The sequence below is a fragment of the Carettochelys insculpta genome, chromosome 5, assembly GCF_033958435.1.
Source record: "Carettochelys insculpta isolate YL-2023 chromosome 5, ASM3395843v1, whole genome shotgun sequence".
Taxonomy (NCBI): Eukaryota; Metazoa; Chordata; order Testudines; family Carettochelyidae; genus Carettochelys; species Carettochelys insculpta.
The window spans coordinates 51,804,549-51,820,133 of NC_134141.1; positions in this window are offsets into that span (position 1 = coordinate 51,804,549).

Below are 15,585 nucleotides of genomic sequence, written 5' to 3' on the forward strand. Positions count from 1 at the left end.
ACCTTGGAAGTATGAAGCTCACCGCATTACTGTGGTGGTGGCTGGGGCCATTGCCACCATATCCGCTACATCCAGGGCCAGCTGAACCACTGTCCTGGCCATGGTATAGCCTTCCTTCACTATCGACTTCAGAATTGGTCTCTCAGACACAGGTAGATAGTCTGAAAGAGGCATCAAATTAACGTAGCCGCCGAAATCATGATTAGAGTGTAGGGCCACATAGTTTGCTATGTGGAGAAGCAAGGTCACTGAGGAGTACAACTTCCTGCCAAAAAGATATCTAAGTGTTTGGCTTTTTTGTCTGATGTCATCCTCCTGAACTGCAGTGTGCATGACCTATGCAACTCAGCATCCACCACTAGTGAATTGGGCTGTAAATGTGTGAACAAGAACCCCTTAGGAGGGACGAAGTATTTTTTTGTCGAGCTTCTTGTTGGTAGGCGGAACCAAGACAGGGGTCTGCCATATGTCATTGACCACCTCCATGATGTCTTCTTCCATGGGGATGGCCACTTTGGAAGAAAGAGTTGGTTGTAAATTCTTTAGAAGCCTATGTTGCTTTTCCTGCACTTCAGCCAGCAGAATGTCCTGGCTGATAGCCACTCTTCTGAATAGATCATGGAAGTATTTCAAATCATCCAGGGCGGGGAGGGGGGGAGCATCCCTGGGGATAACGGCCTCGTCAGGTGTTGAGGACCAGTCCATACGAGATACAGGAGGCCCTTGTTCCTCTGCATCTGATGCTAGTGCAACTTCCAATTCCAGCCACTGAAGTGTTGGAAATTGTGGCAGCGGAGACAGGACCATAAGCAGGGAGAGGCATAGCCTGCAGTAGAAGGGACCCATGATCGAGATCTGCCAACTTCCTTCTAGGGGAGTACCTGCAGGAAGAGTATTAACAATGATGGTCTCAATGGCAAGAACTGCTAGGGTGGAGAGAACATGGCAAGTCTACAGTCACCTGTGCCAGTTCCAGAACAAATCTCCATGGTGGGAAGAGAACACTGACATCCTGGACGATGGTGACAGGGAGGGCGATCTGTATCTGTGGTGTGCCCTCTGCTCATGCTTTGGGGTCAGGAAAGGGATGGTATCCTGCCCAGCTCATAATATCTAAGGCTACAACTTTGCCATCTGCCAGAGCACCACCACCACCACTATAACTCGATGCTGACAAGTCACCAGTTGCTGCTGCCATTGCCCCAGAGTCATCGCCACTGCCGCCATGCACTTCTCCCACCAGTGGGGCTCATGCACAGAGTAGCAGACAGCACTCCCTTCTGCAGCTCTGAGGCATACTCAGTGCTGCTTTGTGGCATGCCAGTGTGCCATGGCACACCAGTTGCAGCAACCAAATTAGATGACAGCACAGAACACAGAGTCAGTACTGATAACGGGGAACAAACTTTATGGGACCAAGAGAAACTTGGCCACACCTGTAAGTGGACATCTGGCTAACTAAAATCATGCTGGCTCATGGGATGTTGCCAGCTGAAAGCGTTTCAGACTGGAGGGGTTCAACCTATACTTAAATTTTTCTCCCTCAACTATGCGAACTCTTTAAATATCAAACCTGTTTACATTCTGCTCTGCCAAACATGCACTTAAGTAGATGATCAGATCTCAGCCCTCTCACTTCAAGACACAACTGACAGTTTTCCATAAATATAGGGAGTCTATACAAAAATTATATCAAGTAAGTGTCAAAGTCAGACTCAGGACTCAAATTTGTCAGACCACTCTGTTTATTAGCAAAGCTGCTCTGCTAAGGCACCCAGAAAATGTGAGTGCCATATAGGGCTCAAACCCCTTGATTTATACAGATGAAAGAAAGCAAAATTAACAAGATTACAAAAGGGAATTCCCATGAGACTAGTCACATATCTTCATTTCCATATCAAGCCTCAGCAATCTCCTGTCCATATCTCCCTGGTTATCTCAATTACTTTCTGTCTAACACCTAATGTTCCTTTTTCTGTTATCCCAGACACACCTGGCTCCACTCTGATCCATCCTGCATACCTACAAACAACATTAACATAATCTTCTCTCTCCTGTTCTTGAATTTATACTATTATTACAGTATAATTCATCTATCTCTTACAATATAATTCTTTCTACTTTCACACAAGTATGTTCATCAGCAGGTTCCACTGTAACGAACAATTCAGAAAGCTCTGTAGAGATGAACGTAATGCATCTGAAGTCCATACATAGAAACTAGTATCTTGTGTATAGGGCTTAGAATTGTGTGTGTACCTACACATAGAAAAACCGGGGTGTTGTGTGACCCTACTGCCCTTCATTAAAAAAGTTTTTAGCCTGTATGACTAAAACAAACCTAGCATGTCTGCCGCAGTGATATTCACTTGAGTCTGCAGATATCATGAAATGGATCAAAATAAAATGCCCCTTCATCCTAGTGGTTAACTCTGAATCCTGCTACTTTTACAGTCCTAGGCCAAGATCATCCCAGCAGAGAAATAAGAAGGGTAACCTCAGGGAGATTGGGGCTGGAAATAATCATTAAGGCTTTGCTGGTGTGACCATTGCAACAACCACAGTCTCTGAGCAGGTGAACCCTCTCTTGCCAGAAGGCAGAGGGAAATAGGATGGGATAGGGTAAGCCTCATCTTGCCCAAATAGGAGTTGTGATGACTTTCTGTGGGTCACTGTCACCCCAAGCAGGAAGAACGCCATGATTTGGAGCCCAGCTTGACCACATCCAGACAGGGATTACGGGGGACTGTTGTGTTCTGATCAGGTGTTCCACCTATTACTACTGAGGTGTAGATGGGGCCTAACATACCTACTCCTTTATTCTGTCACTGTTCCTGAATCATCAAAGTTTTGAGCATGAGCTTTCGTGAGCACAGACTCACTTCATCAGATGCTGGTGATGTCCAGCATCTGATGAAATGAGTCTGTGCTCACGAAAGCTCATGCTCAAAACTTTTCTGTTAGTCTATAAGGTGCCACAGGACCCTTCGTTGCTGTTACAGATCCAGACTAACACGGCTACCACTCCAATACTTGAATCATCAGAGTTGCCCATCAGGCAGTTTAGAATTTGAGAGAACTCTGGTCCTGTGACACTTCTATTCCATTTCCTGTTCTCTGCTCTCCCACAGAAATCCATTAGAACACCTTGTTTAATTCCATTTGTATTGAAGACTGTTTCCACTCCATAACACAAAACAAGAAAATAGTATTGCATTGTTCATTTTGCTTTTTTCTAAATTTGACTTAGTTTGTGTGTTACATATTTGCATGATATTTAACCTAACAGGTTTATGGTAAACCTTGGCAGAAATTTCAGTAACAGCTCACCCCTTACAGGACTTAAACCTTTGTTTTATGATCCACACCCTCCATTCACATCAGGAATGCAAGATGTTTCACAACAGGAGATGCAAGATGTTTTGCTGGAAGATGTTAATGGCTGCCACAGTCGCAAACCAAATTATAGCTAGAGGGCATACTGAGCAAGCACTCTTCATTCAGGATAAAAGGAAGGCGCAATTAAATATCACTTGATATAATGATAGCTGAAGTAGAAGCTACCAGCCAAGGTAATGACTTGCTTGGCAAGGCCAGAGCAGCATAGCCAAGCCATATGGAAATAGTGTTAATATAGTTAAGACTGAGAATTCAACAAGGCAATTCAACAAATCTGTTCCATTACATGTCTCTCTGCACCTGGTCACAATGCCAAGCAATATCACATCCCATTTGATAAAAAATGATCATCAAACATTTTACCATCAAGCTCCACTTTTATCAAAGTCAATGAACTTGCCTCTTTACTTCCCTGTTGTGTGCATCTCCACATGTGAAACGTCTCACCAGTGACAAAATCACACCTGAGGTGGGCATCTGTATTGTTGCCTGTGCTTAGCTTATAGTGCTAGAACTAGGGTAGATATAAGGAAGCCATGATAGTTTGGCTAATTGAGGCCTAGAAGAATCTATGCTTATCTTCTTTCCTGTCAGCAGAAACACAAGGGGCCTGCCCAGTGAGTAGGGCATGAGGGGGAAAAGCTTGGGCAAATTATCTTTTTATAAGTAGGTTTAAGGTCAGGTCAGTAATGGTGCATCATTTCAGTCTGTGCCATCTAAAAACACCTCTCAAATAGCAAAATACGCCCAAACCTTCTCTCACTTACGGGAAAGAATAAAAGGTCATCCAATATATTCAGGTAAAAGGACTAAGATGGGAATTTCCCTTTTAAACTCTGTTTCAAGAAAAACAGGATGAATAGAATAGGTCATCATACATACGGGGGTCTCCGTAGGTATTCAAGATTTGATTAGGTCAGACCCTAATTTAGTCAACATGAGGGAAAAGGGTATAAAACAATCCTTTGGGAAAACAGAAGGGCGCGTAATGAACACCCAGCGCAATGCATGTGAAGCTGTGCCAGACAGATCCGCACCAACAGGGTGCCTATCACCCCAACTCTTTCTCTGTCTCTCTCTCTCTTCTTGTTATATTCTACTCTTGTTATTTCTTAGAACTCTTAACTAACTTCCTCCTTTTTCTGAACCACTGCAGTAACTCCCTTTTGACAGGTAGAAGCAAGCTGGTCTCTGCTTCTAAAGAGTTCAAAAGAAGTCAGTGAGTACTTCATCCTGTTTGCTAGACATAGGATAAAACCATAAGATTAATCAGTAAAACAATAGGTATTGCTTAGTAATATTAAGTAAGATCTTTGATTGTAATCTAAGTACTAACCGCGATATATTTTTATCGTAGTGTCTTGGCTAAGTGCTGCATATGTATTATTGTACTATTAAATAAAGCATAGGTATTGTTAAGATCATTGTCTGTGTTGTGACTGGGAATCCTGAAAACTCACCTCCGGCTTTGGCCTAAGGCTTTGCCTCAGATCTCACCGTTAACTTGGTGGAGGGGGTGTATGCGAACCTATAATCTTTAACTTTAAGTCAGACTGGCGAGCCTTCCCAAATTTATATACCTACATATCTTGCTACCTTTCACCCAGGTCAACAGGTTTGGTGAGCCAGGCAGGAGTTTTCGTGGAGTTCCCAGGTCCCTAGGAATTTTTGGAAGTCTAATTGGCTTTAATTACATCCTTAGGCCTTAATTGCAGCACTGTAAGGGTTAAAATTCAAAGAACTAGGACACTAATAAGTGACTTGTGCTTTTCATTTTGTCAGTTCCTGCCCCCACAGTACTAGCAGGCATAGGTGCTTGTTGGCACTACGCCCAGACCTTGTGGCTTACCTCTCCTGGGGTTGAGCACTCTATGAGCTAGGGTGTGGAAACAGGTGGTTCCCCTTCTTTAGAGAGAGAAGAACAATTTTGTTTAGGCACACTTAACGTCTTAACCCTCTTTTGGGGGAGTATATGTACGTTTTGGGGTACTGTTGTATCTTAGTGCACTTGTCCAGTTGTCTAGCTGATTGCATGTGGATCCTGTGGCCGCATACGGCTGCAGGGAGACTGTTTTGCCCCACCAACTGGTAGGGAGCCTTTTGTCCTCGCAGTCTCTACTGGGTCAGCGGCCGTAAGCCAACTGAAGTGGCTCCCCACCACTTCCGGACCACATTGTATAGGGTTTTGACACCCCTCGGTCAGTCTCTTGAGACAGAGACAAGGGAAGAGAAGGATTGTTAGCCCTCATCCTTCTAGTGGGACTTTTCTTTTCTCCAGAGTTATTTGTGACTGGTCCGGGGTAGTGTGTGTGTGTGTCTTTAAGACTAGCACAGTGTCATAAGTGGCATGGAGTGGCCTGTTAGGCTGCTAGATTGTTTCTGCCATATATTTTGTCACAAGGGGGGGACACCTTCCTAGGTAGACGAACCATGGCGGAATGGTTCAAGAAACTGAGGAGAACAGACATAGAAAAAGAACAGTTAGAGGCGTATGTAGACCAATATTTCCAGCAGCACGCCCCTGACCCCACCTCTTTGAAGGTAGTAAGGATATTAACAGATAACAAGGATCCTTGGGGTCTAGTCAGCCAAGTCTTTAAAATGGAGGTAAAGAAGAGAGCTGAGAGTGGTAGTTCCACAGGAAAAGCTAGGGAGCCCAAAGGAACTGCTATGCAGTGTCTCAGAACTGCTGTCACCCGTGTCGAGACTAGCATTAAGGAGCAGGAGGAGGAGATGGATAGGAAAAGTGTAAGGTTGCAGGAGAAAGAGGAAGAGATTCAGCGTTTGAAGGAATATAATGATATCCTAATGGAAGAGAACAAGGCATTGGCTGTGAAAGCAGGGAGACTAAAAGAATAGCCAAGAAAAGAGCTCGACGGACAGGCAACGACTGTAGGGTCTGGAACTTGGATTGGCATCTCTGCGGGGGAAACCAGCTGAGCCCTGACCTGGACCTGCAACTCCCCTCTCCCAGTCGGGATGGTGGAACCGCAAGAGGTTCAAGGGCCAGTTACTAGATCACAGACAAGGAAGCTAGAGGCAGCCCTGGAAAGGGAATCAGGGAGCGAGTCAGACGGGGACTCCGATGACGAGCCTAAGACACTCGAAGTAAGGGGTTTAGATGAGGAAGAAGTGGAAGAACCAGAATATGTGGTGGCTGGATTGGAAAGATCTTTTCTGCGGCGGTTATCTGAGGAAGTGGAGAGAGTGGTAACTGAGACCCTGAGGACTTTGGAAGCTTGCTCTTCTATTTTGAGTCACCTACAACATCCGGGATTGCAGGTAGGACCCCCAGAAGGGGTATCTTCAGTTGCACCCCCTACCGTTCTCCTCTCACCTGCCCCCTCTAGCGAGAGGAGTCACCCTGCTGGCCGTTGGGGGGAAACTTCAGCTCGCTGGAGCTTTGAGGTTTCTTTGCCCCTCTCTATGGGGTCCCTTTGATTAGCCCTTCAAGGGGTAGCGTACTGGGACGACCATCCAAGGGAGAGACTCTCGAGAGTCAGACATTCTCTCAGCCTACCTCTGAGGCTTAATGAGAACAGTGAAGGGGACAATGTAAGGCTTAGTGAGAACAGTGAAGGGGAAAGTGAAGACCCCCAACCAATACCAGAGTCAGACACAAACGGGTCTGAATTGGCCTCCGGAGAGCAGGAGCCCAGCCCATCCATTCTGGTAGCAGTGGTGGATATTAAAACTCTTGACTTAGTTGCTAAACAGGTGGGAAAGATGGAGGATGTGTTGGTTGCTGTGCATGCCCAGAGGGTGCAAGAAGTTGCACAGATCTTTGGATTGGATGATGGAGGAGACTGGGTAAGAGTTCTATGGCTCACCGTAAATAAAGCTTGTGGAGCACTTTACCAACTGATTTCCGAACAGGTCAGAAAACTTTCAAAGAGACGGTGGCCCAACTGGAAGAAAATCAATATCCGGGAAGAGCCGGAGCGGCCATTCTGTCAAAAATGGTTCAGAAACCGCATGAAACCCCTCATCAGTTCCATCTGCGATTGAGTGCTACTTGGAAGAACCACATGGGAAATAACCCCGCGGGGCCTCAGTATGTAAGTCTGCTTGTTAATAATTCTCTTCCCCGCATACAGGAAAGAGTTAACATGCATATAAACAAGGAGACCACCATCAGTGACACTCTAGACCTGCTGGCTAAGGCTTATCTGCAGGTACAACTGAAAGGAGGTAAGAAGGCACCTGTGGCAGCATTGCAGGACCCCAAGAAAGGGTTAAAAGGAATAGCCCAGCCCTGAAATGCCCAAGAGCACAAATCCACGGTCTTTGAAGCTCTGGAGCAAAGCTGATAAGAACAATGGGCTAATTAACAACCGGCCTCGGACTGTCCTTGGCTGATTACCATCAGTTGATTCGCTGGCACACTTGGTCCCAGACAAGAGGAAAATCTCCGGCCCATTAAGAAACAAATGCTCTCAATTGTCTCTGCCTCGCAGGTGTGAACTAAGCCCTTGAACTCCCTGTGAGAACCAGCATCAGACAGTTTAATTGGATTGAAACAAGGAAGAAGCCTACGTGACCCAATCGGTATAAAAGAGGGGTCCGGCAGACCCCCTATTTTAGCTCCAATCATCTTTCCTGCCAGACAGGAGGGTGTGGTCTCCCCAGGTCCCCAGGGACATCCGACTCCTGGAGAAAAAGGGAAAAAGGACTTCTTCCCAAGGGATTGAGAAAAACTGGCCAAGCCACGTTGGTAACGCAGGGGTGAGAATAAGACCTGCTAGGTATTTTACGTTTTGTTTTTGCGCGCATTTAACAAGTATAGATCTATGAATTAGAGTGTATGATAGCTATTTCCAATCAAAGTATAAACCTTGTAACAATTGTAACCACAAGAGCTTAACTCACTAGGTAAACAAACAAAGCAACATTGTAACCACAAGAGCTTAACTTGTTAGAGAAATAAACAAAATAGTTGATTAAGTGGTAACCTGACTCCTCCTGTTACTGTGCAAGCCGAACACAAAGAAAGAACGCCTCTGCTTTCATCTGCTGTAAGCCTGGTCACCGGTGGGCTCTGCCATAGCAGTTGAAATCTCGTATTAATACAAGGGCATAAGTGGCATCTCACCTGACCATCGGCTAACACCATCATTGCAGAAATGTGATCTCTGAAAATAATGCATGGGCCTAGAATTTTCTTAAATTAAGAAGAACGTAGGAAGAAAGAATTTTTGGTTTCCCCATACATTATATTGGTATAGGCAAAGTTGGGAAGGATACAGTGGGGGGCCAGATGAAGTAGTCCTTCCCTGGCCTCAGCAACAAGCCCCTTAGCTGCTGGTGAAGACTTTTCCCTGGTAGCAGCAAGCCCTGGTATGGACCAAATAGGGGTGGGGTCAGCAGAGGACCAGTTGAGGTGTTCCTTCCGTGGCGTTAGCAAACCCTTTAGCTGCTGGGGGAGCCTTTTCCCTGGTGGCAGCAAGCCCAGGTATAGGCCAAGGATGGGATGGGGGGTTCAATGTAGGACCAGTTGAAGTGGTCCTTCCTCAGTGGCAGCAAGCCCCTTAGCCACCAGGGGAAAATTTTCTTTGGTGGCAGTGAGGCCTGGTATGGGTGGGGGGGGGGGGTGGTCAGTAGTTGGAGGGCTAGTTGAAGTGGTCCTTCCCCACAGTGACAGCAAAGCCCCCAGTGTCTTAACTGCTGGGGGGTGAGACTTTCCCCACAGCACCAGCAAAGCCCAGAATATCTTTCCCATGCTTAGAGCCCTAAACACACAACTGGCAGCATGGTCAGCACCAAATGGCAGGGACATCCTTTTATTGGGTGGGTTGGGTGTTACCACATGATATGGCGCAGCGTGGGAAAGACCCAGACTTTGTGGCACCTGTGGGGGAGGAAGGAGGTTCACACACAAATGCAGACTGCTGAGAAGTTTCTCAGTGTTGTGCAAGCACGACCCCCAGCACAACCTTGTTACGTGGTATGGTGGGTCAGGGCTGGCACCAGGCAGCACAGAAAAAAAATATCAACCATATGGACAGAGCCCCCTGCAGGGGTGCTTTGAATGGGTAGATGCACTCACACTGCTAACAGCATAGAAAGAAAGAAGCCATTTCTCAGGCTGTCATACTAACATGAGCCCACAGCTAAAGGCTCGCTGCTCCCGCTTGGAAATTTAGGCTCTTCCTGTTACTGGAGAGCAGCGGCCAGAGTGTAGCAGTGACAGGGTCATTATGGGTTATATACAGGGCATCTCTGGAGGTTAATACATTCAGTTTTAAGATGTGTGCTTCCACACAGGCCTTTAATCTAACTTCTGAATTTGAGCTTGACGTTATACCCATCAGGTAACTGCGATTTTGTAATCTTAATATTAGTTCTCTCTAAATCGAGCTAATGGTATTTATAGTGAAGACAGACATGAGGTAAAATAAAAATAACAATAAAATTTGAATTTCTCTCACTGTAGACACAGCTCTAGCTTATGTCACACAGGCAGCCAAGTCACTTGGTACTTCCCCTTCAGGGTGTTGAGAGCAAAAATACATTATAAGTTGTGAGGCATTACAGCAATGGGGCCGTAGACGAGTTTATCTTCAGTGTTTATAAGTTCTGACACTGCAGTAGCATTATTTTAAACTGAATTAATAAGCTTGTATGCCTCATTGTAGCTTTCGCATATATCCCAGACTATTCAGATTCATCTCTAAATTATTGTATGTATGGTTTCCCAGTATTGCAGTGTGCAAGTGACATTTGTGGAATGGTTAAGAATCAAGATGCCATCTTCATTGTTGATTTCTCCTTAATATCAAGGCATTTAAATCCAGTGTTAGGCACATACAACCTAAATGGTGGGCGTTTTCAGTTTAAGACTTTTTCATACAATTTTTTTAACGTAAGGAGCAAAATGAATTATGTACCATGACTTGTTATAAACAGTTTTTCTGAAGTGACTTTTGCTGCACATCAGTAAGCTGTCAGTTATAATTTTCTCTAACATAATGCAATTCTTTTTTGTTAAAAAAAATTCTACAGTCAATCTTTCTATATCTAGCTCGATAAGGAAATCCAAATTTCCTTTCCCCACTCCTAAGCAGGTCTAATAGTTAGAAAATCACTGTACTTAGTTTTTTTTATTTAAAAAAACAAAACAAAAACAAAAGGGATTCTAATTAGGTGAACAGTGAGGTTACTGCAATGTGTGAGGCCATTTAAACTTACTTTCAAGGACTGAGTGCCTTCACAATCTGATCTTTTTCTATTAGCTGCTGGAGGAGGCTGTTCTGTATCAGAATTGTTGCCTTCCTAGAAACCAATGCAGGAGTTTTTGTAACCTGAAACATCTCATCCCCTTCTTCCCCTCATTTCGTTTTTTAACATGGTAAGTGAGATGTGCTTTCCGAAAGACGGCAACATTAACATATGCAATTAAGAGCCAGAAGGACGCTGGTTTGCTTTCTGGCAGTGATTCTCAAACACTTTCTGCTTTCTAGAATTACAAAGTCCATTACATTCCAGGAAATATTTAAATATTTAAAAACTTGCATTAATCCTAACATTTCTCTTTATGTTTTTGTTTCATCCATCCTCTTACCCCCTACCTGGATTTAGGATAATTGTTCTTGCTGTCAGCATTGCAGATGAGTCACTAACTTGTTTCAGTCACAACATCAACCATGCCGCATGAAGACGATCTCCCCATGCTAGGTGATATACAGTGACAATACTGTCCCATGTGCCTTATCTCATCCCTGCTTTATTAGCCATACCTTAAAAACCTCATTTTAGGAGCATTGGGAGCCGCGGCAGCGACATAAGGATATGCTGAAGGCACACATTAAAAACTGCAGCATCAGTGTCAACAACTGTGAGAACATTGCCCAAGACTGTCCCCAGTGGAGAGTGGTAATCTGTGAGGGGGTAGTGCAATTTGAGAGGTCTTGCTGCAGCAGACAAATAGAGGCAGAGAAGAAAAGAGCCTCAAAAACTGCCTTGTGCACTTCCAGCAGCTACCAACACCTGCCTCTTCTGTGATAAGACCTATGGCTCCAGAATCAGGCTGATCAGCCATCAACAGATCCACAAATAGGAGAATGACATGAAGGTGTCTTATGCATTATTGAGTGACAGCCAAAACATTTTGTACACAGCTGTCTGTCTCCTCCGTATCAAAAGAGAAAAAGGAGGGATAAACGGCTAATTGGTCAGCACCAGACAGTGTTTTTAGAAAAAAAACAAAATAAAAAGGTTTACGTTTCCCCTCGTTCTTGCTTCCCTCACATCATACTTGTTTAAAAAAACCCAAAAACAAAACATAGACCCTTCCTCCTGACCCCTCCAATTCTTTTTTCTAAGCTGTACGTCTCTGCATGCTACTTTGCCACACTAATATTTTTTCTTTCCACTTTCTTGTAAAAATAAGTCTCCATATTCTTCTAAACTGAAGCTTTGATAGAAGGCGATATGTAATTACACTAAAACATTGTCAATATTCATTTAGTGGGGAGAAACTGATTAATGGGACTAAGTAAACAATTAGCTTATTTCCATGGTGTTCAGTACATTCACCACTTGCCACACATGGTGAACAGGACGCTGCGGTGTGGCAAATCTCGCTCTGGAGTTGCATGTGGCTCTTGGAGCCTTTAAATGCAGCTCGTCTTAGAGTTGCACACACAGTGCTCTCCACCTGCTCCGTGAGAGAAGTGTGTGGTGGCAGTGGTGGCAGATCCAGTGGTGGTTCTGGTGAGTCACTGGCAATTAGAATGGGAGGCCTGGGAGAACAGGAAGGCATTTGAGTGGGGGGGCTGGGGCTGTGGTGAATATGGAAGGACAATCACCACAAGTGTGGTCATCTTTGAATTCCTTTTGGGCACTGCTGGCTTATCTGGACCTAGAAGCAGCAGCAGCTAAAGGAGAGGCGCTTTCTAGAAATTATTTTGTTAGGATCCAGGAAGTTTCAGGGCTTCTCAACAGAAACATGCAGGACTATACACTCTGGCTTGGTCCCAATTTTTGAAGTAAACAGCTTTGCTACTTTTAAACCTCCCTACAGGCTGCCTTTCCACTCACTGTAACATGAGTAGACACTTGTCACATGGTTTACTCACTGCTAGTGGACCTTCCCCACATGACTCTGGAGAATAGCTCCATCCTGCCCCCAGCCCCATTCTGTTGTTCATTTGCACACCCTTGTTCTGTGACTCAGTGCTCTCTTTGTGCTCTGGTCACTGTAGTCCTCCCCTTTGTGGATATCAGAGTTTTTCCATACAGTCTTCCCTTTGCTCGCCAGACCATATTACTTTCCCCATTGGTGGCAGGAGAACCTGAGACTGCCCTCTACTTCAGGTTCCTGTGCAGAGATCCTGTGTCTAAGTAACTGCAGTCTGCTTTCTTCCAGACATGGTTATTTTTCTTGACTCCTTGTGCCTTCTGGCTCCCCACATTTTGAGTTTACCAGCCCAAACTCCTTCCTTTCAGGAAGTAAATGAAGACTTAACTCCATACCCCAAAACACACCTCCCTTCTCCCCAAGGGGAGCTGCAGACTACTCCCCTTGCAGCCTTTTTACCACTGCCAACATCTTGCCTTTCAATCAACCCCTCATATTCCATTTTATATGGGATCCATCATCAGTCTTTTCCCATCCCTCTCTCTTTTGCCATGGGTGCAGGCTATCAGATTAATTTAAATTTAACCTGCTCTGCCCCGTGGGGAGTGACTACTCCACATATGAACTGAATTACGTTATTGTAACAATTATGCTACTGATCTGAATGAATTCTTGGCAGGCACAGAATACACATACCTGGGAAAAGGTGCAAGGCCAGAGAATAGATGAAAAAAATCTCAGAGACAGAATCAGTAATTGAAAACAGTATTCCTCAATCCAGTGCAATGGCATCTTGGGATTTTTTGATGGTGAAGTACAAATAATGAGATGTATTTCCACACCCATCTAAATAGAAAAAAATACAGCAAAATCTCACATGCAGTAGAGAAAAATGATTAACTAGATCAGCGTAGAATGGGAGCTACTAACTGGCATATCAGCTTATTTTGGCACTGCTTAGTGCAGGGATGGGCAAAAATCACATCCAGGGGTCAGATCCAGCCCACCCATCTGACTAACAGAGCATGCATACCTACAGCCAGCAGCACAAGTTCAGCTGCCCCTCCGCACTCCTTGTTCTGTCCGCAGCGAAGCTGCTCCTAGGATTCTCCTGGTAGCTGAGCAGAGGAGGAGTGGCAGAAGGGAGAGGGTAGTGCTGAAATTAGGGTGGTCCCCGACCCTGTACTCCCTTCTCTGCAGTGCAGGTGTCGGGGAGAGGGAGATACACAGTGAAGCTACTCCAGTTACAAACATGGATAGTAAGTGACTCAGGAGTGAAGAGCAGATGAGTGAGGTGTCAGAGCAGGACATATTTCAGGATGGGGTGGTTTACCAGGCAGCAGCCAGTACATGCACTGTCGCTGTCACACATACCCAGTCTGTGCCACACACAATCATTATCACATACACTGCAGCACACAATCTGTGTCACAAAGTCTCTGTCTCAGTTTCTCTTTTACACTCACACTATTGGTCTCTCTCTAGCCCCTAGCTCCACCCCTCCTGTAGCCTGTGACTAGTACCAACATTTGTGGAGTTGCCCCTCTGCGAAAATTATTTCCCCTGCCCCGCCACTGGGTTAGTGCTTTAACTGCAGTACATGATATTTAGATTGTTTTTATACACCAAATGTGGGAGAGAAATTAATGAAAATTCGAGAGCAAAACCATTAATAAAACAAAAATAGAACCTAAAGAATGCTTTCAGGACTTTCAGCATCTCAAGTAACAAAGAAGACAACTTCACAAAATAGAAAATGGGATATTAAAATGGACAGGGGTAATTCATTCTTATTTAGTCATCCAAATCAAATTGCAGTTATGAGTATCAGCAAGAGAAACAAATAGAATTGGCAGTTTGTCACACCCCTGGAGATTACAGAATCACCATCCCTGGAAAAGCCTGAAATAGACACTTCTGTTAGATATGATTGAAGAATTGAAATCTAGCCTTTGAAAACAAAGTAGACTTTCTCCCCTCAACTCCAAATGATTCATCATTACTCCTCAAAACAAAGCAACCCCACACAGGGGAACAGCACAAAACTTAACAACCAGCTACGCCAATTCACTCCTCCCAAATATGCATCCTGCATCAGCAACAGTGGTATTTTTGCTGAAGTAATCAGTAAGGTAATTGTCAACAATAATGCCATTTAAATGGCTTTTTGGAGTTAAGTAAACACCTCAGAACTAAACAGGAACAAATGATTCCTTTGAGAGATACCGTTTTAGAATGTTTGCAGACAAATGAAGATAATGCATTAGTTTGAAGTCTGTTCATACTTAGAAGGTTATCATTCCAGGCGTAACAGGTCTAAAAAGATCTTTAGACACAGTTGAGCAGTTTTAGCTTCTGTAGTCAGAACCCAGAGCCCTACACAATATAAAAGGACTGTGATATCTTAACTTTAATGTTTACGCAGATTAAGCAATTTATTGCTAGCCTCATATATATTGCCCTCAGGTAGGTTAGCACCTCTCTTTCCTCCCACTCCCAAGTCTCCATTATTCAGTTGTGTATGGATGGCTGAAGGGACCTAGTACCATGAGAAGGGTTAACACTTCTGCGGAGGTGGCAAGGGGGATACACAATACACCAAGAGCTCTCCGCTATTAACTATCCACAGAGGAAGAAATTAAAGTTAGTTACATGTGGTGTAAAAGGTACAGAGTATTCAACATACCATTTTAGTTCTATGACTGGCTGCTTGCTTGTAAATATAATCCAAGGGTTGCAATGGAACAGGTAGCAAAGATAAGGCAAAGTTAAAGTACCTTTCACTCAGACTTGTTTCTCATACATCATAATGCAGTCAATAAGAGTAAAGGACTGAAATCAGGCACATCTGGGTTCAATTCCCAGGGCTGCAACTCATTTGCTATGTGTGACTTAAGATTTTCTTAGGTTGGTATGTAAAGTTCCTTTTGAAAATCAAGTCACATATTTGGACGCCTAAAGTGCTGAGTACCCAATAGCCATTGCCCACTTCAAAAGGTGTTCCTGTATGCTCAGCACATATGAAAAAAGCATTGGATTGCTTATTTTAGATTTCTAAAGATGGGTTTAGGAGCTTACCTTTAAACACTCCATTCTTTTAAAAAATA